At 36.7% G+C, this 25,351-nt stretch overlaps 1 pseudogene; it reads left to right on the top strand.

The window, feature by feature from the left end:
• Positions 1–21,329, top strand: part of LOC102279276 (amine sulfotransferase-like) — a 36,832-nt pseudogene extending 15,503 nt beyond the window's left edge.
• Positions 21,330–25,351: the final 4,022 nt, after the last annotated feature.

The raw sequence follows: 25,351 nt of genomic DNA, 5'->3' as shown, positions 1-25,351 counted from the left end.
GATTATGTAGAATTAATAGATAAGAACTACTTACGGTTCATGTGAAGAGGAACCCTGGTGTCTAATTGCATTTCTATGAATTACTAATTGTATGGCAGGTTATTTAATCTAAGTTTCAGTTTCCACAGTTGTAAAACATTGGGAATTAAAATATACTGTAAGGCCAGGTGCAGCATTCTAGGATTTCCCTGGTGGCTCAGATGGTAAAGCATCCTCCTGCAGTGTGGGAGATCTGGGTTCGATCGTAGGGTTGGGAAGATCCCCTGGAGGAGGAAATGGCAACTTACTCCAGTAGATTTGCCTGTGAAATCCCATGGACAGAGGAGCCTGGCAGGCTCCTGTTCACGAGGTTGCAAAGAGCTGGATACAATTGAAGGACTTTCACTTTCACACTATTCTAAAGCAAGCATACTTGGGAATTAGTTCAAACCAAAACTGCAAAATTGTGTGTCCAAATTTTATTACCCCTCAAAATTTGGGATGTTATAATTTGACACCTTGTTTATCACTTAACTTTCCCACTTGTTCACATTCTTTCATTTATCTATAGTCAATTTAGTGACTGCATAATACTTTTAGGTGTAGGTTTCAATTTCCTTGAAGACAGAGACCAGTTTTTTGTTTCCATGTGACCTCAGGGTCTAGAGCAGAGTGAGCAGCCAGTAAATACTTATTCAATGGAAATAAATAGTTCAATTGTTCTTATCATATCCTAATAAGATCACAGGATTGCCAATGCATAAAACAGTTACCCACAAAGATTCTATACACTGTACTTAAAATTATTTTTTATTAGCATATAGTTGATTTACAATGTTGTGTTAGTTTCACATGTACAGCAAAGTGAAATCAGTTATACATATACATTGGATTGGGTTAAGTCACTCAGTCATGTCTGACTCTTTGCAACCCCAGGGACTGTAACTACCAGGCTCCTCTGTCTATGGGATTTTCCAGGCAAGAGTAGTGGAGTGGGGTGCCATTTCCTTCTGCAGGGGATCTCCCCAACTCAGGGATCAAACCCGGGTCTCCCGCATTGCAGGCAGACACTTTACCATCTGAACCACTAGGGAGGCTTTACATGTACATGTATCCACTCTTTTTTGTAGGATTCTTTTCCCATGTAGGTTATTACAGAATATTGAGTAGAGTTCCCTGTGCTATACATCATCACTGCACTTTTCCTGAAAATGATTACAGCTAATGTAATTCACCACATATTATTCTTCTCTCTTGCTGGCATGTTCTGTATTGTTGACCAGTATGAACGTTATTCTTAAAGAGATAGGAAAACCAGACCACCTTACCTGCCTCCTGAGAAATCTGTATGCAGGTCAAGAAGCAACAGTTAGAACTAGACATGGAACAACAGACTGGTTCCAAATCAGGAAAGGAGTACATCAAGTCTGTATATTGTCACCCTGCTTATTTAACTTATATGCAGAGTACATCATGAGAAACGCTGGGCTGAATAAAGCACAAGCTGGAATCAAGTTTGTGGAGAGAAATATCAATAACCTCAGATATGCAGATGACACCATTCTTATGGCAGAAAGTGAAGAAGAACTAAAGAGCCTCTTGATGAAAGTGAAAGAGGAGAGGGGAAAAAGTTTGCTTAAAACTCAACATTCAGAAAACTAAGATCATGGCATCTGGTATCATCTAGAAATTTACATTTTAACAACCAAGCTATTCATCCTAAAACATGAGAATCAAAATAATGCCAAAGCACTGTCTTGATTTCATTGAATGCTTATCTCAACCTACAGAGAAGCCTTTGTGGAATGTTATTTGGCACCCAGGTTAGATCCTACTAAACTTTTGGAGGGTTCCTCATTCCTGTTGAACTTCAGTCAACATCTATTGAGAACTAAGGACTGAGTAGATAGGCTGATAAACCACACAAAGAATGGTTTCAATAGAGGTAGATGGAGAGCATTCTTTTGACATAAGCATCACAAATTCTCCAGTAAAAAACATAGAATACTCAGAGCCTAAGGAGAAGGAAATGGCAACCCACTCCAGTGTTCTTGCCTGGAGAATCCCAGGGACGGGGGGAGCCTGATGGGCTGCCATCTGTGGGGTCGCACAGAGTCAGACACGACTGAAGCGACTTAGCAGCAGCAGCAAGGAGTATAGTAAGGGAGAATCCATATTGTATAATATGCACAAATGTAGAAGTTCGTAAGTAGAAAATGTGATTGAAGTGAAAAGCCAAAATGGCAGTATGAGTAACTATCACACACTTTCTGACACCCCACATTGTCACCCCAAACAGTCATTAAAAGGCACTAATTTCAGAGACTCTGGATGCTGTGAAAAGAGGAAAGTGGCAGGCAGCCACACAAACATTCTAAACATCACTCTATTTTTTGCTAATTTAGTTCATTCTGTCTTGCACAGTCTCAGGAGACAGAATTATAAGAGCTCTCAGAGGCAATGCAAAAAGAGCAGGGAATAGGATAGATACATGTAGGAACTCAGGATTGGTGAGACATAAATAGTTTGTCTTTCCATGATGAATATAATAAAAAACAATAACTATATAAAGAGAAAGGAGATTTTGTGTCTCCTTCTTACTTTTGTATGGAAGCTCAAAAGAAAAGGAGGAAAATTTGAAAACTGAGGAGAAAAAGTACATTTTTACATTGAAATTAGGGTGAGACTTGAAAGAGATCGAGTCTACCCTATTACTACTCACTATTACAGATGAACTGATGAAACAAGATCCCTTCTGATGTGATTTCAGGGATGTGAGAGACTGATGTGTTGCTGAGAGAAATATATTCTGTGCAGGTTGTCTTGGTCAATAGGTAGCTTTCTAGGGTGTCAACCAGTAGCTCAGTTTGGATAAATAAATTGGGCAAAATTTTGTTGACTTTAGGAACATATCAGGTTCCTCCAGAAACAAACAAAAAAGTGGTCATAAGTGTTGGAGATATTAAAGAGGTCTACATGTAACCAGGAGTCATATTTACTTAACTTTGACAAACTGAACTGCACACAAAAGGATGCATTTGAAAGCTATAGCAACAGTTTTGTTGGTCATGGAATGCTTAGTAAAATCTTTTAGACCATTCTCAGAAGACTGATGCTCAATCTCCAGGCTTTTATTTGCACTATCCCATGGGCGCCCCTTGTGGCTCAGCTGGTAAAGAATCTGCCTGCAATGCGGGAGACCTGGGTTCAGTCCCTGGGTTGGGAAGGTCCCCTGGAGAAGGGAAAGGCTACTCACTCCAGTATTCTGGCCTGGAGAATTCCATGGACTGTATAGTCCATGGGGTCGCAAAGAATCAGACACAACTGAGTGACTTTCAATTCACTTCACCTCATAAGGGCTTCCTAGGTAGCACTAAGTGGTAAAGAACCTGCCTGCCAGTGCAGGAGACATGACATGCAGGTTCGATCCCTGGATTCGAAAGATCCCCTGAGGAGGAAATGGCAAACCACCCCAGTATTCTTGCCTGGAGAATCCCCATGGACAGAGGAGCCTGGTGGGCCAAGGTCCATAGGGTCACAAGGAGTCAAACAGGACTGAAGTGACATAATATGCAGTTCTCAGTCCAGCTTACTGAGTTTCATTCATCTTTAGAGAGAAGCTTACAGAGTCTCCAGGATTCACTATAAACTGTATCAAATCAATCATCTATATAAATCAGTAGAGTAGTGACACTATAAGACTGTTAACAGCTCACATCCTTTTAGATTACTGATGCTATTTTTGTGAAAATAGATGCAAAAATCCTAAAACCATTGTAAGCAAAACCAAGGTAGCAATGTTAAAAAAAAATACACCATGACAAAGGTGGGCTTAGTTCAATAGTCAAGGTTGGTTTGAAAAGTTTCATTCACATTGCTAGAGTATAAGAGAAAGCCTGTATTATCAATGCAATAATTGCAGAACCAGCGTTCAATAAAATTCAGCAGCCATTCATGCAGGAAACTGTTAGCAAACTAGGGAGAAAAGGGAACACTTTTAACCTGAAAAAGAGAATCTACAAAAACTGCCACAAACATCACACACCAGTGCAACATTTAGTGAAAAATGTTTTCAAAAATGTTTCTTCACAAAAAATCAAGAACAAGATAAGACTGCCTGCTGTCCTTAGTTTTATTCAACACTGTGTAAGAAGACATGTTACATGATAATAAAACAGAAAAAGAAGTGAAAGCTCTTCTTAGTCTTAAGCTCTTAATTAGTCTATACTTTAAAAGATAAAGCTGTAAGAGAGGAGACTAAGGAAGAAGAAACAGGGAGCCTCAGAAAACTGTATTAAGGGAGTTTACTTGAAGTACAGGAAACAGAAAAGCTGAAGGATTAATCTGAATCACTGTCTTGGAATCAGAATCACTACAGCTCTTCAGGTTGAAAAGGAAGTAAGAGGCCATGATACCACCTTTATTAATGTTAATGTAAAAATAAAAATAAAACAAAAAACTTGGGCAAATTCATTGGCACATTTAGAGTGGTTAACAGGAATTAAAAGCTCCAAATGATTTTGAAATGGATGGCTTTGACTATTGATATTTACTATGAAAAATTTATTCAAGGTTGAAAACAATATTATTTATTTTTACAGGCACCATCTGGTCTCAGCAGATATGAAGCTTGATTTATTTTGAGGGACATTGTAACAGAACTGAAATTGTGGAAACGGTTGATAGCATCCCCTTCCTGGAATACAAACTACGCACAATAAACCATGACAAGAGACCATCCCCTCTCATCTTCTCTTCCCACAACCCATATTATTTGGCACCGAAAGATCTCAACAACAAAAAAGCTAAAGTATGTCATAGAAATAACTTATGAATACTTTGCATAAACAAAAATATTTTCTTCAAATATTGTTCTCCATCCCTACTCATCTACATTCTTTCAAATGTGATTATCATAATTTTTCTGATCTTGTCTTATACATTAAACCAATATATACGTAAATTAGATCATCACAAACATTGTTTGCAGTGTTATTATATGTGTTGTGCTTAGTCACTCAATCATGTCCAGCTTTTTGAGACCCTATGGACTGCTGCCAGCCAGGCTCCTCTGTCCATGGAATTCTCCAGGCAAGAATACTGGAGTGGGTTTCCATGCCCTCCTCCAGGGGACCTTCCCAACCCAGGGATCAAACCCACATCTCCCACATAGCAGGTGGATACTTCACAGTCTGAGCCACCAAGGAAGCCCAATATAACATATAGCAAAAACTCTTTTATGTCAGCACACAAAATTCTATTCTTTTGTAATTTCAGGATGGCAGTAGAATATATAGCATGTACTGGTGGACAGGTAGCAGCAAATAAACACACCAAATTGCAAATTGCAATAAACATTCTTATAGATCCTTGTACTTTTTAGGTCTCTGGTGAAATGTTTCTCTGAAAGTGGAGTTTTCAGATTAAAGGATCCAAATATTTTATATGTTGGTAGGTATTATCTATTTGCATTCTAAAATCTATTAATTTGCATTTCATGAAGTACTTTTTTCACATCTTGCCAAAGACTGACATTATCAGTTTATGCTAATGTGCTAGATAAATACAACGCTATTCTTGAGTAATCTGAAGCCCTTTTTTCTTGTTAAAGTTTGAGCATCTTTTTTTTACATTTTTGGGCCTTCATATGTCCTTTATATCCTTTATTCATTTTTCTTTAGCCTGTCCTTTATTTGCTTTTTTATTGAAGTATTTATATAGGGGCAAATATTGTTCTAATTAACAGTTTACCTTTAAAAATTGTTCACTGCTTTTAATTTTATAGAACCAGTCTTTTAATCTCTCCTTCATAACTTCTGGCTCTTAAGACACCCAAAAATACACCTCCTCCACAAAAATGCAAATTCTCTCCAGAGTTTCTAATGAACTTTTATATTTAATTATAAGTTATATATGATACTACATGTGACTTGAACTAGGACTGTTGCATGATATTTGTCAAACTGGCTGGCCAATGGACCCAATATATTTTAAGCATTTGCTTTTTACATATTATTTTGAACTCTACATTTTGACGTACTAACGTTCCTTAGTTCCTGCTTCTGAGGTTGCATTTTTATTCCTAAAATTGGTAAATCTGTTTAATATGTGGCAGTTCTTCACTGTTTTAAATATTATACCTGGTAAGGCAAATTCCCATCAATTTAGATTCTGATTAGATTTTATTAAAAGTATATATTAATTCTGGAACATTCATTGCATTGCAATATTCCACCATTCCTTCCAGCATCATTGTATCACTCTTTATCAAGTCCATTTTCATGCCCGTTGTATGTGATATATTTTATATGCTTCTACACATCTTTTCCTGAATCTTCAGTTGATAATTTTTTTATTGATAGTAAAAACTGGAAAATGTTCACCGTCATATTTCTATTTAGTTACTACTGTTTTAAAATAGCGACATTGATTTTGTTACATTATTTTAGTTGGCTCCATTAATCTCTTTTTTAGTTTTATTAATTTGAATATATTTCATTTAAGAAAATACAATTTTTGCTTTCCTTTCCAATCTTTGCACTTCTTTTCCTTCTCTTTCAGTGGTTAAAATCTGCAGGAAAAAATACAATAACACAGATTATGACAAATGTCCTGGACTCTAGTACTCTTAGTATCTTTGCTTGGTTTTGTTTTGTGTTGTTTTGCAATTGGTTTTTGAGGGACATAATGCTGAGAAATACATTTTTGTTATCTTAGTTTACTTAGAGTTTTACTTGTAGTTTTGTTTTACTATTCAGTAGAGGTCTAATTACATAAAATGCCTTTTTAGGCAACTCAGTGTACCGTGTTCTTCCTGCCATGCTTTAATCTAGAGTGAAATGAAATCCACTAATAATTTACTAATGTTCTATTCCTGGGATAAATCCTACTTGTTTATAGTAGAGTTCTTGTGTTAACAAACAGCTGGAATAGTTTTGTTAATTTTAACTCAAGAATTGTTGCTGCTGCTGCTGCTAAGTCGCTTAAGTCGTATCCGACTCTGTGCGACCCCATAGACTGCAGCCCACCAGGCTCCCCCGTCCCTGGGATTCTCCAGGCAAGAATACTGGAGTGGGTTGCCATTTCCTTCTCCAATGCATGAAAGTGAAAAGTCAAAGTGAAGTTGCTCAGTCGTGTCCCACTCTTAGCAACCTCATGGACTGCAGCCTACCAGGCTCCTCCATCCATGGGATTTTCCAGGCAAGAGTACTGGAGTGGGGTGCCATTACCTTCCGCTATTTAAAAAACACACTTTAATATTCCATAATTGTTCTATTATTTGACTGTAGAATCACTAGAAATCTGATGTTGCAGATTTTTTTGAATCTTTGTGTATTTTTTCTAAGTCATCATGTGATTTTCAAATATAAGACAACATAATTTTTTGAAGATTTGAGTATAGTCCATTATAAATATGTCTGATCCTGTTAAATTTATAATCTACAACATCTGTCTTTTTCTCCTGAGTTTAACTTACCTGCCTTTCTTAATCCAACAATATAATTTTATTTTCAGAGTAAATTATCCTCATTTCATCTAGATTGCAAAACCCTGAAAAAAATCACAATGTATTCTGTTATGACTTGATCATTTTGTCTTGTTTGCACATCTTTTTCAATCATTTGTAATTTTGAAAACTTTTACATTTTTTGAACACTTTTCAGGATATCACAGTTTTCTATTACACGGTTTTCTTTCAAAAATCTGGCTTCTTTTTTAAAGATAATTTAAAGTTTTCTATTTCATCAATTTCTGAATTTATTTTAATAAATTATTTCTAATTTTTTTTCTGCAAATATTTTTCTGTGTTTAATTAAATACTAATTTTATCTTTTTTTCCAAAATTGACATTTTAAGATGATAAAATTCTTTTTTAGTATAGCTATGGATGTAATTTTGTTATTTTATAAATAATCTATCATTTTAGTTTTGATTTTATAATAAAATTATATATAATATATAAATTTATACATTATATATAATTATAATATATTATAAAATATAATTATAATTTTATAATAAAAATTATTTTGAAGGTGTTTTCAAGGTTTTTTCTACAATTTTCTTTTTAAAATGTTTTCATCACTGATTATAGTACTATGATATTGTCATGAGGTAATGGTACTAAAGAGTTCCAACTTTTAAGATTTAATAATAAGTTTTATTGCCAAATGCATGATCAATTTTTCAATATGATCTATGATTTATCCATGTATCAGGCATAATATACACACATATATATATTTTGTTAAATAACATTGTAAATTTATTATGTTAATCTTTTTATTCTCAAGTCTAAAGATAAATGTGCCTACAACTCCCGGTATGATTGTTGCTAAGCCAGAATCTTCAGTGACTTACTAGAAACTGTAGTGTTTATACGTTGATGTTATTTATTACACAAAATTTCCTGTCTTTTGCTCATTGCAAACAAATTACATGTTGTTTTGTTAAACTATTTGACTTTAAATTTTACTAAACTTTATTTTGACACTGTTTCCCGCCCCCACCGGGGTTTTCCCATATGACATTTTTTGTTCTTGACTTATAGTATTATTTTCCATTGTTCTATAATTTAAGAAGTTGTGTATATTATCCTATCTGAACTGTATTTTCTCTAACTGAATAATGAGATTCTTTGAATATTTTGTTATCATAACACATGCTGCTATAAACATTCTTGAGCACATACCCTGGTGCACTTCTGAATGAGCTGCCCTAGAATAAACACCCTAGAATAGACATGCAAAGGAACAAAATAAAAAAACATTCATCTTTATAAGAAGATGCTGTTTTATTTTCAACAAAGCAGTTGTGCTAACTCAAGCTGAAATCAATATATGAGCTCTTTTTCTCATCTAGTAATTTTCCTATCAAACTTCTTAACTTTTTATAAATTATAATTACAAAAAGTATCTCAAATGTCAATTTGCATTTCTTAATCTTTGAAATTAACCACATTTTAATATATTATTGGCCATAATTATTTCTTTCTCTGTGAAATTATTACAACTTTTGCTCAATATTTTATGATGTTGTTTATCTTTTTCTTTTTGATTTGTTATTTGCATATATATATATACAAATATATACACTCTGAGTACAGATCTATTATTGGTTATATACACTGGTCCTCATATTTTCTTGCATTTTGTAACACTATGCTATATTTTGACTAATAGCATTCTTAATGTTAATGTAGTCCAATTCATCAGTTTTTATTTTAAATAATTTTTCCTGTTTAGGAAATCCTTTACTTATCCAAGACTAGAAATACATTCTTAATTGTTTTAGATGTTGAGGTTTTGCTTCCATATTCAAATCCTTAATTCACTCATAAATGTGTTTGAATGCATGCTGTGAGGTTGAAATTTATTTTCTTTGGTTTTTTTTTCCTATATGGAAATTTATTTGCTCCACCGTCATCAGTTACGCAGTTTTTCCTTGTTTCAGCAATGTCCAATGTTACCTTAATATCACTTAATATTTATGGAGAGTAAATTGACACAAATTCAATGCAAGGTAATTTCCAGTACTAATTAAACTTATAAATAAATAATTTCATTTTTAGGAATTAGTCCTGTATGCTTGCACAGTATGAAATATCTTATGAACAAAGTTATTTATTACAACAGTCTTTGAAATAGCAAAAAATTGGGAAAAATAAATTTCCATGTATAATATACTGCATGAAATATTAAGAAATTGTTATTCATTGATGTAACAATGCTATGTTGGAGAAGGCAATGGCAACCCACTCCAGTACTTTTGCCTGGAAAATCCCAGGGACAGAGGAGCCTAGTGGGCTGCCACCTATGGAGTCACACAGAGTCAGACACGACTGAAGCGACTTAGCAGTAGCAGCAACAATGTTATGTAGGCATTAAAAACCCTGTAAAGATAACCAAGAATTATTAAAATTATTTCATTATTCCTCCTGCAGATTTTTCACATCTACAGAAACCCCAAGGATGTTTTGATCTCTTTCATTTTCCAAATTTGGTGGCTACATTAGAAGGTCCAGACAACATGGGGGATTTCATGGAGCAGTTTCTAGATGTAAAAGGTAACTGTAAATTTAATTATCAAGCAACATGTTTATGAAGCAATGTTGGCGTATAGCCAAATTCTCAAAACTGGGGAACATATTTTAGGAAGATGGAAAAGTGGTAATCATAAAGATAGAACGCACATAGAAGATAGAATGTCACTATAGTTAGAACTGGACATGTAACAATGGCCTGGTTCAAAACTGGGAAAGGTGTACGACAGGTCTGTATATTGTCACCCTGCTTATTTAACATTTATGCAGAGTATATCAGAGGAAATGCCAGGCTGGATGAATCACAAGCTGGAATCAAGATTGCTTGGAGAAATATGAACAACCTCAGATATGCAGATGATACCACTCTAATGGCAGAAAGGAAAGAGGAACTAAAGAACCTCTTGATAAAGGTGATAGAAGAAAGTGGAAAAGCTGGCTTAAAGCTCAACATTTAAAAAACTAAGATCATGGCATCTGATCCCACCACTTCGTGGCAAATAGATGGGGAAAAAGTGGAACGGTAACATATTTCATTTTCTTGGTCTCCAAAATCACTGTGGACAGTGACTGCAGCCATAAAATTAAAAGACGTTTGCTCCTTGGAAGAAAAGCTGTGGCAAACCTAGATACCATATTAAAACCAGAGACATCACTTTGCCAACAAAGGTCTATATAGTCAAAGCTATGGTTTTTCCAGTAGTCATGTATGGATGTGAGAGCTGGACCGTAAAGAAGGCAGAACACCAAAGAATTGATATTTTTGAATTGTGGTGCTAGAGAAGACTTTTGAGAGTCCCTTTGTCTGCAAGGAGATCAAACCAGTCAAGCTTAAAGGAAATCAACCCTGAATATTCACTTGAAGGACTGATGCTGAAGCTGAAGCTCCAATACTTTGGTCACTTGATGCGAAAAAAGCCAACTCACTGGAAGAGTTCCTGATGCTGGGAAAGACTGAGGGGAGGAGGAGAAGAGGGTGACAGAAGGTGAGCTGGTTGGATGGTGTCACTGACTCAGTGGACATGAATCTGAGCAAACTCTGGGAGATAGTGAAGAATAGGGAAGCCTGACATACTGCAGTCCATTGGGTCGCAAAGAGTTGGACACAACTTAGAGACTGAACAACAATTGTCTGTCTACTTAGTCTGCCATCCAGTGGCTTTTCTGTCCTCATGAGGAACACTCTGGGGATTGTCAAGGTTGCAGAAGCAATTGTACAGGAAATATTTTTACTAGAGTATTAGATAATCACTAACAGTCTAACAACTCAAACTAGCCAGATTCAAAGCTAGATCCTCCAAGTGTTTCAGAATAGTTAATGCTCAGGATGGGTGAAGGTTTTGGACTCTGTCATGGACTTAGGGTAGGTCTTATATGACAGCTGTGGAATGATCATTCCAGCACTGAGGAGAATAGAGTGATGCAAGAGGCTTGTGCAATGTTGGATCAGGGCTGTCACTCATTTAAAAGATTATATTCAGGTGCTGTCCTGTTGTAGATAGTTAAAATTGCTATCCACAGACCTTAAAATAGACAATAAGATGTATGTTTTCAGATGAAAGAAGTAGGAAAAGAAAGGGGCTTACCTTAACAAAGTTTTCAAAATTAGATCTTTGGGATTCTTTTGTCTACATTGCTGTTTTCCTGTAGACACAGACAGTAGGTTGCAAAGGTAGGTTTGGTATTTAAATGAGGTAATAGCTCCCCTGAACACCATTTTTAAAAGATAGTAAAGATGTCCAATGGTGGAATCTTGTCTATGTAGGAAATTCAGAACAAAAAAGAAACTATAGTTACTGTTCAGTAAGTATAAGAACTTTATCTTGTTCTTTATTAATTTTCCCACAGTCTTAGGAAGGCTTTGGTCTGATCACATCAGAGGCTGGTATGAACACAGACATGACTTCAATATACTGTTCCTGATGTATGAAGAGATGAAGACGGTAAGAGGTGTGTTTTTCTTATTTTAATTATTTCTTTGAAATCCTTTCTTATCTTGGTTCCAATGAACCATATTCTCCTATAGTTATCTTTATATCTAACTATTCAGGCTTCTTTTGATGTTTCTAATTTCCTGCCCCTTCATTTGTCAGAGCTCTCCTCTCACTGTGTACAAGTCATCTCTTGTGATTAATTCCTTTTCATGTAACAATTTATAACAATAAAGGCAAACTCAAATGTGCAGAGCAACCATAACTTTGAAAAATTGAAAAGGGATCGTGGGAGCACTAGGGGAGGAGCCACTAAGCTATGACCCATTACAAGTGAATGTGTGCTATTGATGCAAATTCTTCCCAATTTTAAGGAGAATTTTCAAAGGTAGCTTTCTTGTGAAATCACAAAATGTTTCCATGCAGGCATCTGATCAAAACTATCTTAAAATATTGCATAAACCAAACAACCTTTGTGAAAGACAAACTTCTTTCAATCCATGTTACCCTTTCCCTAGTCCAGATCAGCCTTCCTAATTGGTCTATCTATCTGCAATCTCAGCTTATCAACATTTATTCTCATATTTTTCAACCAGAGTTATCAACTCAAAAAGCAAAATCTGATTTTTTCCCTATTTTTATATTTGATTTTCTCCATATAAATGTGCTCATGATAAAACTATCTATAAATACAGAATTTATTGAAAATTTGGACATAAAGACTACAGAGGAACTGGGCAAGATCTCTTGAATATTAATATTTCTCTGTCTGTCATCAATACACTATCACCAGGTGTCACTTTTAAATTACCTTCCATCAAGTAGCAATTATTTATGTATTTTTGATCTAGGTTTTTGCCAGTCTTTCAAATAATAATTTTTTAGTTCTGTAATATGGAGAGAATCTTCTTTCAACTTCCCCTATCAAAGAAAAATAGATCTTAGTCAAATTATGTTTTCTGTTTTAAAGCTCTGTCTAGATAAAGATCTCAATTTTCTCAAGCTATTGAGTATACATTATGTTGTGGATTTTTAGGTCTTTCTGTGTCTACTACCTCCCATGGAAAATTTTTGGTAATTTTACCTAAAACTCTTGATGCTTGGCTTGCTAATTAGTTGCATTGGAAATACCCAAACTCCATATAAAACTTATCTCGGAGGATTTTGCACGTTTCCCACAGATTTGGGGGTATTATCTCCAGGATCGTAGTGACCATGAAGAGTCATTTCAATCTCCTCTGTCTCAAGTATCAAGCAGTATGTATTTGGAATGAAGGCAAGGGTAGCCATACTGTTTGGAGATTCATATTTAAATGAGTAAAATAAAAATAAAATCAAAGAAGTAATACTTATAAAAATAAGGTAGTAGTTATTTAGTGGGTGGAGGGCAAGGTTTATGATTAGAAAAGGGATGTATTTTGTGGGGTCTGAGACACCGGCAGAGTTTAACTTGATGAGCAGGTTGTAATCATGAATATTCACTTTATAATAATTCATTATGCTTCATGCTTATTTTATGCCTTTTCTACATGTGTGTTTTGTTAAATGTAAAAAACACCTCATGAAGATTTTAATTTATCTTAAGTGAAATGGGAAGCTCCTGAGTGACATATCCTAGAGAAAGCCTAAAGCCTAATTTGGGGAGAGAATGAATCTTTCATCTTTTGTGATCTTTCATTTATATATTGATGTTGGTTGAAACCTTCATAAAGAAACTCATACACACCTTTATGTGTATATGTGTGTGTATGTATGGGTGAAGTAGTCTCTGGAGGCTGAAGTCATAGCGTGATAAAGGAGAAGGGTGCTCACTGTCTTGTTTGGAGTACAGTTCACAAGTTCATGTATTGAAATCCCCTCTGTTATTATTTTTTTAATCATTTTCAGTTTTCTGTCAAATTTTTATTTTTGTCTCTTATACCTTGAGTATCATAAGTATAGTGACTTAAACTGTCAGATAATTGCAGCATCTGTAAAATGTATCATTCTATTATTCCTATATTTTTGCTGATCATTGACTGCATTGTCTTTTGCTTAATGTTCTTGCATATTCTGATTTACATAAGTTATTCTATATAAAAATTATTTGTAGAAATAATATAGTAAAGACGGTCCTGTTATTTTACTCACCAATGAACACTCAAACTATCCCACTGACAGTTGTCACCTACAAGGTAAATATTAAGATGTTCATTAACCTACAATGGAAAAGAATCTGAAAACGGAGAGATACACATGTATATGTATAACGGAATCGCTGTTGTAAACCTTAAACATTGTAAATCAACTATACTTGAAAGAATTTTTTTGCTGTTTGCTCTTTGTACTGCGCATTCTTATTACATAAGAATGCGACTCATTTTTGTGGTTTTGCATTGTGCAACTCTGTTCAATATGTTTATTAGTTCTAAAAGATTTTGTGGCATCTTTAGGATTTTCTATGTATAAAATCATCTTGTCTACAAAGAGAAGTAATTTTATTTCTTACATCCAATTTGAATGCCTTTCACTGATTGATTGCTTAGTTACTCTAGCTAAGATATTTAGTACTATGTTGAATAAGTGATGAGAATGGGTATCCTTGCCTTCTTCCTGATTTTGGCAGAAATAGTTTCAGTCTTCCACCATTGAGTATGATGCTGGCAGTAGTATTTCATATATCTCCTTGTAATGTTGAAGTATTTTCCTTCTATTCTTCGTTCATTGAGTTATTTTATTATGAAAATGTGTTGTATATGAAATGCTTTTTTTCTATATCAGTTGAGATGCTCATGTGGTTTATTGCCCTTCACTCTGTACATGTGGTATTACAAAATTTAATTTTCATATTTTGAACCATCTTTGCTTCCCAGGAGTATATCCCACTTGATCATGATGTACATAACCCTTTTAATATGTTGGTGAGTTTATTTTGCCACTAATTTTTGAGGAGTTTTGCATCTTACATTTTACAAGTTATATGGATCTTTAGTTCTCTTTCTTCTAGTGCTTTTCTCTGACTTTGGTATCAGGGAAATGCTGGCCTTATAAAATAATCTTGTGAATGCTTCCTCCTCTTCAATTTTTTGGAAGAGTTTGAGAAGGACTAATGTTAGTTCTATAAATATTTGATAGAAGTCACCAGTGAAGCCACATAACCTTGGGTTTTCTTATTCATGTGCCCACTATATTTAATTACTTGAATTTAATTACTCTTTAATTACTTTTTCCTCTTGAAATTCTGACTCTTAACAAGCACAGACAGCATATTATTGTTCTCAATCTTTGCGAGCAATTATCACAATTTCTGGACCTCTCTTGCTTTTTCCATGATCCAGCGGATGTTGGCAATTTGATCTCTGGTTCCTCTGCCTTTTCTAAAACCAGCTTGAACATCAGGAAGTTCACGGTTCACATATTGCTGAAGCCTGGCTTGAGAATTTTGAGCATTACTTTACTAGCGTGTGAGATGAGTGCAATTGTGCGGTAGTTTGAGCATTCTTTGGCATTGCCTTTCTTTGGGATTGGAATGAAAACTGACCTTTTCCAGTCCTGTGGCCACTACTGAGTTTTCCAAATTTGCTGGCATAGTGAGTGCAGCACTTTCACAGCATCATCTTTCAGGATTTGGAATAGTTCAACTGGAATTCCATCACCTCCACTAGCTTTGTTCGTAGTGATGCTTTCTAAGGCCCACTTGAATTCACATTCCAGGATGTCTGGCTCTAGGTCAGTGATCACACCATTGTGATTATCTGGGTCGTGAAGATCTTTTTTGTACAGTTCTCCTGTGTATTCTTGCCACCTCTTCTTAATATCTTCTGCTTCTGTTAGGTCCATACCATTTCTGTCCTTTATTGTGCCCATCTTTGCATGAAATGTTCCTTTGGTATCTCTGATTTTCTTGAAGAGATCCCTAGTCTTTCCCATTCTGTTGTTTTCCTCTATTTTTTTGCATTGATCGCTGAAGAAGGCTTTCTTATCTCTTCTTGCTATTCTTTGGAACTCTGCACTCAGATGTTTATATCTTTCCTTTTCTCCTTTGCTTTTCGCTTCTCTTCTTTTCACAGCTATTTGTAAGGCCCAGACAGCCATTTTGCTTTTTTCCATTTCTTTTCCATGGGGATGGTCTTGATCCCTGTCTCCTGTACAATGTATAATCATAAGGGATTTGATTTAGGTCATACCTGAATGGTCTAGTGGTTTTCCCTACTTTCTTCAATTTAAGTCTGAGTTTGGCAATAAGGAGTTCCAGAAAAACATCTATTTCTGCTTTATTGACTATGCCAAAGCCTTTGACTGTGTGGATCACAATAAACTGTGGAAAATTCTGAAAGAGATGGGAATACCAGACCACCTGACCTGCCTCTTGAGAAATGTGTATGCAGGTCAGGAAGCAACAGTTAGAACTAGACATGGAACAACAGACTGGTTCCAAATAGGAAAAGGAGTACATCAAGTCTGTATATTGTCACCCTGCTTATTTAACTTATATGCAGAGTACATCATGAGAAATGCTGGACTGGAGGAAACACAAGCTGGAATCAAGATTGCTGGGAGAAATATCAATAACCTCAGATACACAGATGACACCACCCTTATGGCAGAAAGTGAAGAGGAACTTAAAAGCCTCTTGATGAAAATGAAAGTGGAGAGTGAAAAAGTTGGCTTAAAGCTCAACATTCAGAAAATGAAGATCATGGCATCCGGTCCCATCACTTCATGGGAAATAGATGGGGAAACAGTGGAGACAGTGTCAGACTTTATTTTGGGGGGGCTCCAAAATCACTGCAGATGGTGACTGCAGCCATGAAGTTAAAAGATGCCTACTCCTTGGAAGGAAAGCTATGACCAACCTAGATAGCATATTCAAAAGCAGAGACATTACTTTGCCAACAAAGGTCCATCTAGTCAAGGCTATGGTTTTTCCTGTGGTCATGTATGGATGTGAGAGTTGGACTGTGAAGAAGGCTGAGCACCGAAGAATTGATGCTTTTGAAGTGTGGTGTTGGAGAAGACTCTTGAGAGTCCCTTGGACTGCAAGGAGATCCAACCAGTCCATTCTGAAGGATATCAGCCCTAGGATTTCTTTGGAAGGAATGATGCTAAAGCTGAAACTCCTGTACTTTGGCCACCTAATACGAAGAGTTGACTCATTGGAAAAGACTCTGATGCTGGGAGGCATTGGGGGTAGGAGGAGAAGGGGATGACAAAGGATGAGATGGCTGGATGGCATCACTGACTCGACGGACATGAGTCTGAGTGAACTCCGGAAGTTGATGATGGACAGGGAGGCCTGGCGTGCTGCGATTCATGGGGTCGCAAAGAGTCGGACACGACTGAGCGACTGAACTGAACTGAACTGATCACAGTTTCTGAAATATATAATATATTCTAAAAGTGCTGGATGAATGAATGATGAGCAGTCCTTATAAAATCAATCAGTAGGAAGCTCTAACACAGCTGACAATCAGAACACTCCTTTTCATGTGTGCTCTGTGATACATCCTTGAAAAGCTCTAGATGTAAAATAAACCCAAGGACTTCCAGTTTTCCAAAACATAGTAAAGATGTTGGGCTGTAACTCATGTATTCTTTATAGACTGAATAGTTTCTCATACAATTCTTTCAGGATCTCAGAAGGTCTGTGACTAAAATCAGCAATTTTCCTGAGAAGGAACTGAATGAAGAGGATGTGGATTCTATAGTGAAGCAGGCTTCATTTGAGAATTGAAGGATGATCCACGAGCTAATTACAATAATATTCTGACATCTGAAGTTGGGACAAGAACAAGCCAAGGACGTTTCCTGTGCAAAGGTGATATTCAAAGGTTTATAGAAGCAAAACTGCTGAGAGTTTCCTTGAGTACTTGGCTACTACACTAATTAAGTAGTGCTTCCAAAATGTGTCTCCCAGTACTGCCATTTGGTCCCTGGAGAGAAACAAAATCCTAACTGAAAATGTCCCTAAAAAGTATTCCAGGAAACAGAACAGTACAGAGCCGGACACTTTAACCTGACTAATGAATATTAGGATCTTCCTTTCAGATCACAATGACCCTACTCTAACATCTGTAAGCAAGTCTTACCTGGAGGCAAAAGAGAGCTCCAACTTCAATTTCCTTTATTTCTCCTAGAACATACTAGAGATTTAGTTAATATGTATTTTTCTCTGAGGGAGGGTGTTCGGATTACTGTTATTTTCTCACGTGTCAGATTTCTTCTTGTAAAAAGTAGCCTGATACCTCATCAAACCAATCTGCTATAAATTCAATTATTCAATAATAGGTAGTAAATTTCTATTGTATTTTTGTAACATGCCAAGAGTCATTAATAATAAATATATTTCCCTCCCAATACTTTTAAACTTTATTTTAAATTCAATTTTTTAATGCACATTATTCTAAAACATAATTTGTACTTCTCCATTATATTAAGATTTTATTCCCTAATGTATACATAACTTATATTATGCTGATGAACATATATTCTTAATTATGTAAAGTTATTTTACTGAAAATGCTATGCTGTGCTGCTGCTGCTAAGTCGCTTCAGTCGTGTCCGACTCTGTGCGACCCCATAGACGGCAGCCCACCAGGCTCCCCTGTCCCTGGGATTCTCCAGGCAAGAACCCTGATTTTAAAAAATCATTGCTGCTTCTTTTGTCCCATTTATTATTTTTTTAATTTATTTATTTTAATTGGAGGCTAATTACTTTACAATATTGTATTGGTTTTGCCATACATCTACATGAATCCACCATGGGTGTACACGTTTTCCCAATCCTGAACCCCCCTCCCACCTCCCTTCCCATACCATCCCTCTGGGTCATCCCAGTGCACCAGCCCCAAGCATCCAGTTTCATGCATCGAACCTGGACTGGTGATTTGTTTCTTATATGATACTATACATGTTTCAATGCCATTCTCCCAAATCATCCCACCCTCTCCCTCTCCCACAGAGTCTAAAAGACTGTTCTATACATCTGTGTCTTTTTTGCTGTCTCGCATACAGGGTTATCGTTACCATCTTTCTAAATTCCATATATATGCGTTAGTATACTGTATTGGTGTTTTTCTTTCTGGCTTGTTGGGGGCCAGAGTGAGGTACTCCGCCCATGACAAAGGTCATGAGGAAGGAGGCTCGACATACGCAAAGGCGGGATCGAGCCTCAGGAGTCCCCCTGGAACTCCTTGAGCATCTACCCCCATTACCAGAGCCTGCCTACTTTACTACTTTGTGCTCTCACCTACATCTCTGACTTTACGGGGGGCTGTCCCCACCACCTCTTTCGGAGAAGGAGTTAACCTAGAGCTCCAGTTAATAATAATTCCTGGGCGTGATAAGAGTGTTTTAACCTACAAACTCCTCTGAAGGTTCTCTAGCCTGCCTGACAGGCTTGTCCGGCCACATGTGATTGCTCACAGCCTCCCAACCGTGAGAGGCACGAGACGCTTTAAACCTTCTAAAAACAGGTTCCTTAGAAAAGTTAGAAAACTATTAGTATAAGTATAATGGGCTGATTAGAAATTGTATTGGTGAAGGGTTTTTCATTTGTTGAGCTAATGTTTGTTGCTAAGTCTCCACATCCCCTGCCCTTACGCACATTAATGAATATATAGAAGAAATAAGTATTAACCTTTGATATTAATCACGTTAGACCTTAGGCTAAGTAAATTCTTTCCTTAACTAAAACCCACTACACCCTCACCCTGTAGGAATGTAACTTTATTTGGGTGGTGTCTGTTTTAAGAATAATCACCCCTGGAGAAATAAGTGTCCTGGTTGACTGACCGCTGTCACAAGGAGAGGGTCATAAATTGTCAGCAGGCCCCCCTGGCCAGAAGATGATGTAACACCCCTAAGACCTCTGTATACATTTGTATGAAGCACCTGACTTTGATAAAAGTCAGGACTGCTGACCCCGCGTGACTTTTGCATAACATCTCAGTGTATAAAAGTAGACCATGGAAAATAAAGAATTGGGATCAGTTTCTCGAAATACTGGTCTCCCCGTGTCGCTCTCTCTCTCACTCTGGTTGAGTCTCCATCTGGAGTGCGGACCCCGCCATGCTTACTAATTATGCCTGGGCTTCTAAGATCCGACCAGGGAGGCCTCAGTGTCTCCTCTCCTTCGGGAGAACGGAAGGACGCCTGTGGCCTACGTAAGTGGTGCAAACTTCTTGTCTTGAAGTTTTATTGGTCTCCCGCATAAACCAAGCTACTCAGCCTCTTTTCTCCACTGAATTTTCCTACTGAGCTATCCTCATCCTATTACTCTGTATATCTTTGATAAAATATTTAAATAAATAGGTCGCCGACGCTGTCCCCGCTTCAAATACCCTGGATCAGCCGGGGCAGGACCCTGGCACTGGCTTACTTCACTCTGTATAGTAGGCTCCAGTTTCATCCACCTCATTAGAACTGACTCAAATGTATTCTTTTTAATGGCTGAGTAATACTCCATTGTGTATTTGTACCACAGCTTTCTTATCCATTCCTCTGCTGATGGACATCTACGTTGTTTCAATGTCCTGGCTATTATAAACAGTGCTGCGATGAACATTGGGGTACACGTGTCTCTTTCAATTCTGATTTCCTCCATGTGTATGCCCCATTTATTATTGATTTTCACTTCTTGTTGCTCAACTGTGTAAAGCATTTCTCATGCCATAAGAGCTTGTTTACTCTTACAAATGCCAACAATAATATTTACAGTAGAAAATCTGATAGCTAAAGGTACCAAATGTTAATCTTAATTAAAAAATAATTTAATAATGGTTTCAATCTTCCATCAAGTAAAACTGCAGAAATAACAGCTCAGGATACACTCTGTGATATTGATTTCATCATTTAAAATTTTTGGGTATCATTTTTCTCTATTTTACAAATGGAAAAATACTTAACTTGAAGAGTTTTGCTAAGAATTATATTACATGATATGTGTAGTTTGCTTAGCATGGTGTGTGGAATTTAGTAAAACATACTTAGATGTTTTAATATTTTAGGGTTTTCTAAAGAAAGGTTATAATTTAATGGTAATAGTTGGTGGAAGTCAAGCAGATAAGGAAGTGAACTATAACTCTATTCTCAGTGTTTACTGCATGCAAAGTTTTCTTAGCTCAAAATTGTGAAAGGGAAATAAGATAAAATCCCGTGGAAATCTAATAAATATTTAGCTTGGCTTGAAGAAGAGATTAAGTGGACTGTAGAAAATGTTGGTCCTGACTGTGCTACCTTCCTACTCAGGTGCTTTTCATGTGCTTGTCCCACTAGGTACCATTGGAGACCGGAAACGTCACTTGACTGTGGAGCAAAATGAGAAATTTGACAGAGCATTTCAAAGGAAAATGAAAGATTTTCCCTCGAAGTTCATCTGGGATATAAATGAGGAGTAGAATCACTGTGAAAGAATCATATAAAAATCTACTAGTGACAGCATATTTTAACATACACGTTAATTTGTGATTCTCCACAAATTATAAGTTAATTACATAACTTTTATTCTTGTTCAGTGGCTAAGTCATGTCAGCTCTGTGACCCCATGAACTGCAGCATTCCAGGCTACCCTGTGCTTCACTATCTCTCGAAGTTTGCTCAAACTCATGTCCATTGAGTTGGTGATGTCATCCAACCGTCTCATCCTCTGTCGCCCTCTTATTCTCCTGCCCTCAATCTTTAGATAACTTCATTTATAAACAAAATAAGGAAACTCTGCTTAGATTTGTTGTCTTGAATTTTATGACCACTTTGAAATTTCAAGAGTAAAATGATTTGGGGGATAGTCTGCGTTGGTATTATGTATGATAAAAGGAAAGGAAATAAGCATGGAACATGCATTTAAAAATTTTGAGACCATTTTCTATAGTGTGTATTTTTCCTTTATTTATAGTTAAATTTAGGATCAGACATTAAAAATCCTTTCATCTTTCTAAGAAATTTTACTTGTTGATTTAAAGTCAATGTGAATGTTGAAATAAAGAACTCACAATAAAACATGCATCATTTTAATAGTTTCTGTCAGTCAGTTCATTCACTCAGTCATGAACAACTCTTTGCAACCCCATGGACTGAGCACATCAGGCTCCCCTGTCCATCACCAACTCCTGGAGTTTACTCAAACTCATGTCCATTGAGTCCGTGATGGCATCCAACCATCTCACCGTTTGAGGTGGTTGTTGTCCCCTTCTCCTCCTGCCTTCAACCTTTCCCAGCATCAGGTTCTTTGCTTATGAATCAGTTCTTCGCATCAGGTGGCAAACATATTGGAGCTTCAGCTTCAGCTTCAGCATCAGTCCTTCCAGTGAATATTCAGGATTGATTTCCTTTAGGATTGACTGGTTTAATCCTCTGGCAGTCTAAGGGACTCTCAAGCTTCTTTTCCAACACCACAGTTCAAAAGCATCAATACTTTGGTGTGCCCAGCCTTCTTTATGGTTCAACTCTCACATCCATACATGACTACTGGAAAAACCACAGCTTTGATTAGACGGAACTTTGCTGGCAAAGTAATGTCTCTGCTTTTTAATATGCTGTCTAGGTTGCTCATAGCTTTTCTTCCAAGAGCAAGCGTCTTTTAATTTCATGGCTGCAGTCACCATCTGCAGTGATTTTGGAGCCAAAGAAAATAAAGTCGTCAGGGTTTCCATTGTTTCCCCATCTATTTGCCATGAGGTGATGGTATCAGATGCCATGAGCTTCCTTTTTTTAATGTTGAGGTTTATATAACCCAGCTTTTTCACTTTCCTCTATCACTTTCATCAAGAGGCTCTTTAGTTCTTCACTTTCTGCCATAAGGGTGGTGTCATCTGCGTATCTGAGGTTATTGATATTTCTCCAAGCAATCTTGATTCCAGCTTGTGCTTCATTCAGCCTGGCATCTCACATGATGTACTCTGCATATAAGTTAAATAAACAGGGTGACAATATACAGCCTTCAAGCACGCCAACAGAAAATCCCAGTCCATTGTTCCATGTCTGGTTCTAACTGTTGCTTCTTGACCTGCTTACAAATTTCTCAGGAGGCAGGTAAGGAGGTCTGGTAGTCCCATCTCTTGAAGAATTTTCCATAGTTGGCTGTGATCCACACAAAGACTTTAGCATAGTCAATGAAGCAGAAGTAGATGTTTTACTGGAATACTCTTGCGTTTTCTATGATCCAACAGATGTTGGCAATTTGATCTCTGGTTCCTCTGCCTTTTCTAAATCCAGCTTGAACATCTGGAAGCTCTCGGTTCATGTACTGTTGAAGCCTAGCTTGGAGAATTTTGTGCATTATTTTGGTGGCGTGTGAAATGAGTGCAACTGTGTGGTACTTTGAACGTTCTTTGACATTGCCTTTCTTTGGGATTGGAATGAAAACTGACCTTTTCCAGTCTTGTGGCCACTGCTGAGTTTCCCAAATTTGCTGGCATATCAAGTGCAGCACTTTCACAACATCATCTTTTAGGATTTGAAATAGCTCAACTGGAATACCATCACCTGCACTAGCTTTGTTTGTAGTAATGCTTCCTAAGGCCCACTTGACTTCACATTCCAGGATGTCTGGCTCTAGGTCAGTGATCACACCATCATGGTTATCTGGGTCATTAAAATCTTTTTTGTATAGTTCTTTGTATTCTTGCCACCTTTTCTTAATATCTTCTGCTTCTTTTAGGCCTATACCATTTCTGTCCTTTACTTTCCCCATCTTTGCATAAAATATTCCATTGATATCTCTGATTTTCTTGAAAAGATCTCTAGACTTTCCCATTCTATTGCTTTACTCTATTTCTTTGCACTGATCACTGAGGAAGGCTTTCTTATTTCCCCTTGCTAGTCTTTGGAACTCTGTATTCGGATGGATATATCTTCCCTTTTCTCCTTTGCCTTTAGCTTCTCTTCTTTTCTCAGCTATTTTTAAGGCTTCCTCAGACAATCATTTTGCTGTTTTGCATTTCTTCTTCTTGGGAATGGTTTTGATCACTGCCTCCTATACAATGTTATGAACCTCCATCCATAGTTCTTCAGGCACTCTACAAGATCAAATCCTTTGAGTCTAATCATCCCTTCCACTGTATAATAATAAGGGATTTGATTTAGGTCATACCTGAATGGTCTAGTGGTTTTCCCTACTTTCTTCAACTTAAGTCTGAATTTGGCAATAAGGAATTCATAATCTGAGCCACAGTCAACTCCCGGACTTGTTTCTGCTGATTGTGTCAAGCTTCTCCATCTTTGACTGCAAAGAATATAATCAATCTAATTTCAGTATTGACCATCTGGTGATGTCCATGTGTAGAGTTGTCTCTTGTGATGTTTGAAGAGGGTGCTTGCTATGATCAGTGTGTTCACTATGATCAGTGTGTTTTCTTGGCAAAACTCTGTTAGCCTTTTCCCTGTTTCATTTTGTACACCAAGACCAAACTTGCCTGTTATTCCAGGTATCTCTTGGCTTCCAACTTTTGCATTCCAGTCCGCCGTGATGAAAAGCACATCATTTTTTGGTATTAGTTCTAGAAGGTCTTGTACATCATCATAGAACAATTCAACTTTTAGCTTCTTTGGCATTAGTGGTTGGGGCATAGACTTGGATTACTGTGACATTGAATGGTTTGCCTTGGAAATGAACAGAGATCATTCTGTCATTTTTGAGATTGCATCCAAATATGGAAATCTTTTGTATTCTTTTGTTGACTACGGAACTACTTCATTTCTTCTAAGGGATTCTTGCCCACAGTAGTAGATATAATAGTCATCTCAGTTAAATTCACCCATTTAGGTTCATTTTAGTTCACTGATTCCTAAAATGTTGATGTTCACTCTTGCTATCTCCTGTTTGATCACTTTCAATTTGCCTTGATTCACGGACCTAACATTCCCAGTTCCTATGCAATATTGTTCGTTACAGCATTGGACTTTACTTTCATCACCAGTCACATCTACAACTGCACGTTGTTTTCGCTTTGGCTCAGCCTCTTCATTCTATCTGGAGTTATTTCTCCACTCTTCTCCAGTAGCATACTGGGCACTTAATGACCTGGGGTTTTCATCTTTCAGTGTCATAGCTTTTTGCCTTTTCATATTATTCATGGGGTTCTCAATGCAAGAATACTGAAGTGGTTACCAGATCACAAAGTCTACACCAATGATCAAAGGCTCAGAAGTGAAGTAATCATCTAATGGTTCAAACATTTAACTATTTGCATGAACAAAATAATTGTATCTGTAATATATATCACTCGCTGAACTAATTCCACATGTATTTAATAAGCTAAATAGTTTAAGATAAAATCATTTCAAATAACTAGAGAAATATAGGTGAATCTGACCACAAATCTCAAATGGGGGAAAAATTGTGAAGCATAAGAGCAGTGAAGAAACCTTTAAAAATGTCCTATAAAAGTAAATGGATTAAAAAATTTCTAGTGTATTCATACAA

This window comes from Bos mutus, chromosome 9 (genome assembly GCF_027580195.1).
Source record: "Bos mutus isolate GX-2022 chromosome 9, NWIPB_WYAK_1.1, whole genome shotgun sequence".
In the NCBI taxonomy this organism is placed as follows: domain Eukaryota; kingdom Metazoa; phylum Chordata; class Mammalia; order Artiodactyla; family Bovidae; genus Bos; species Bos mutus.
This window is presented reverse-complemented; position numbering and strand designations above follow the sequence as displayed.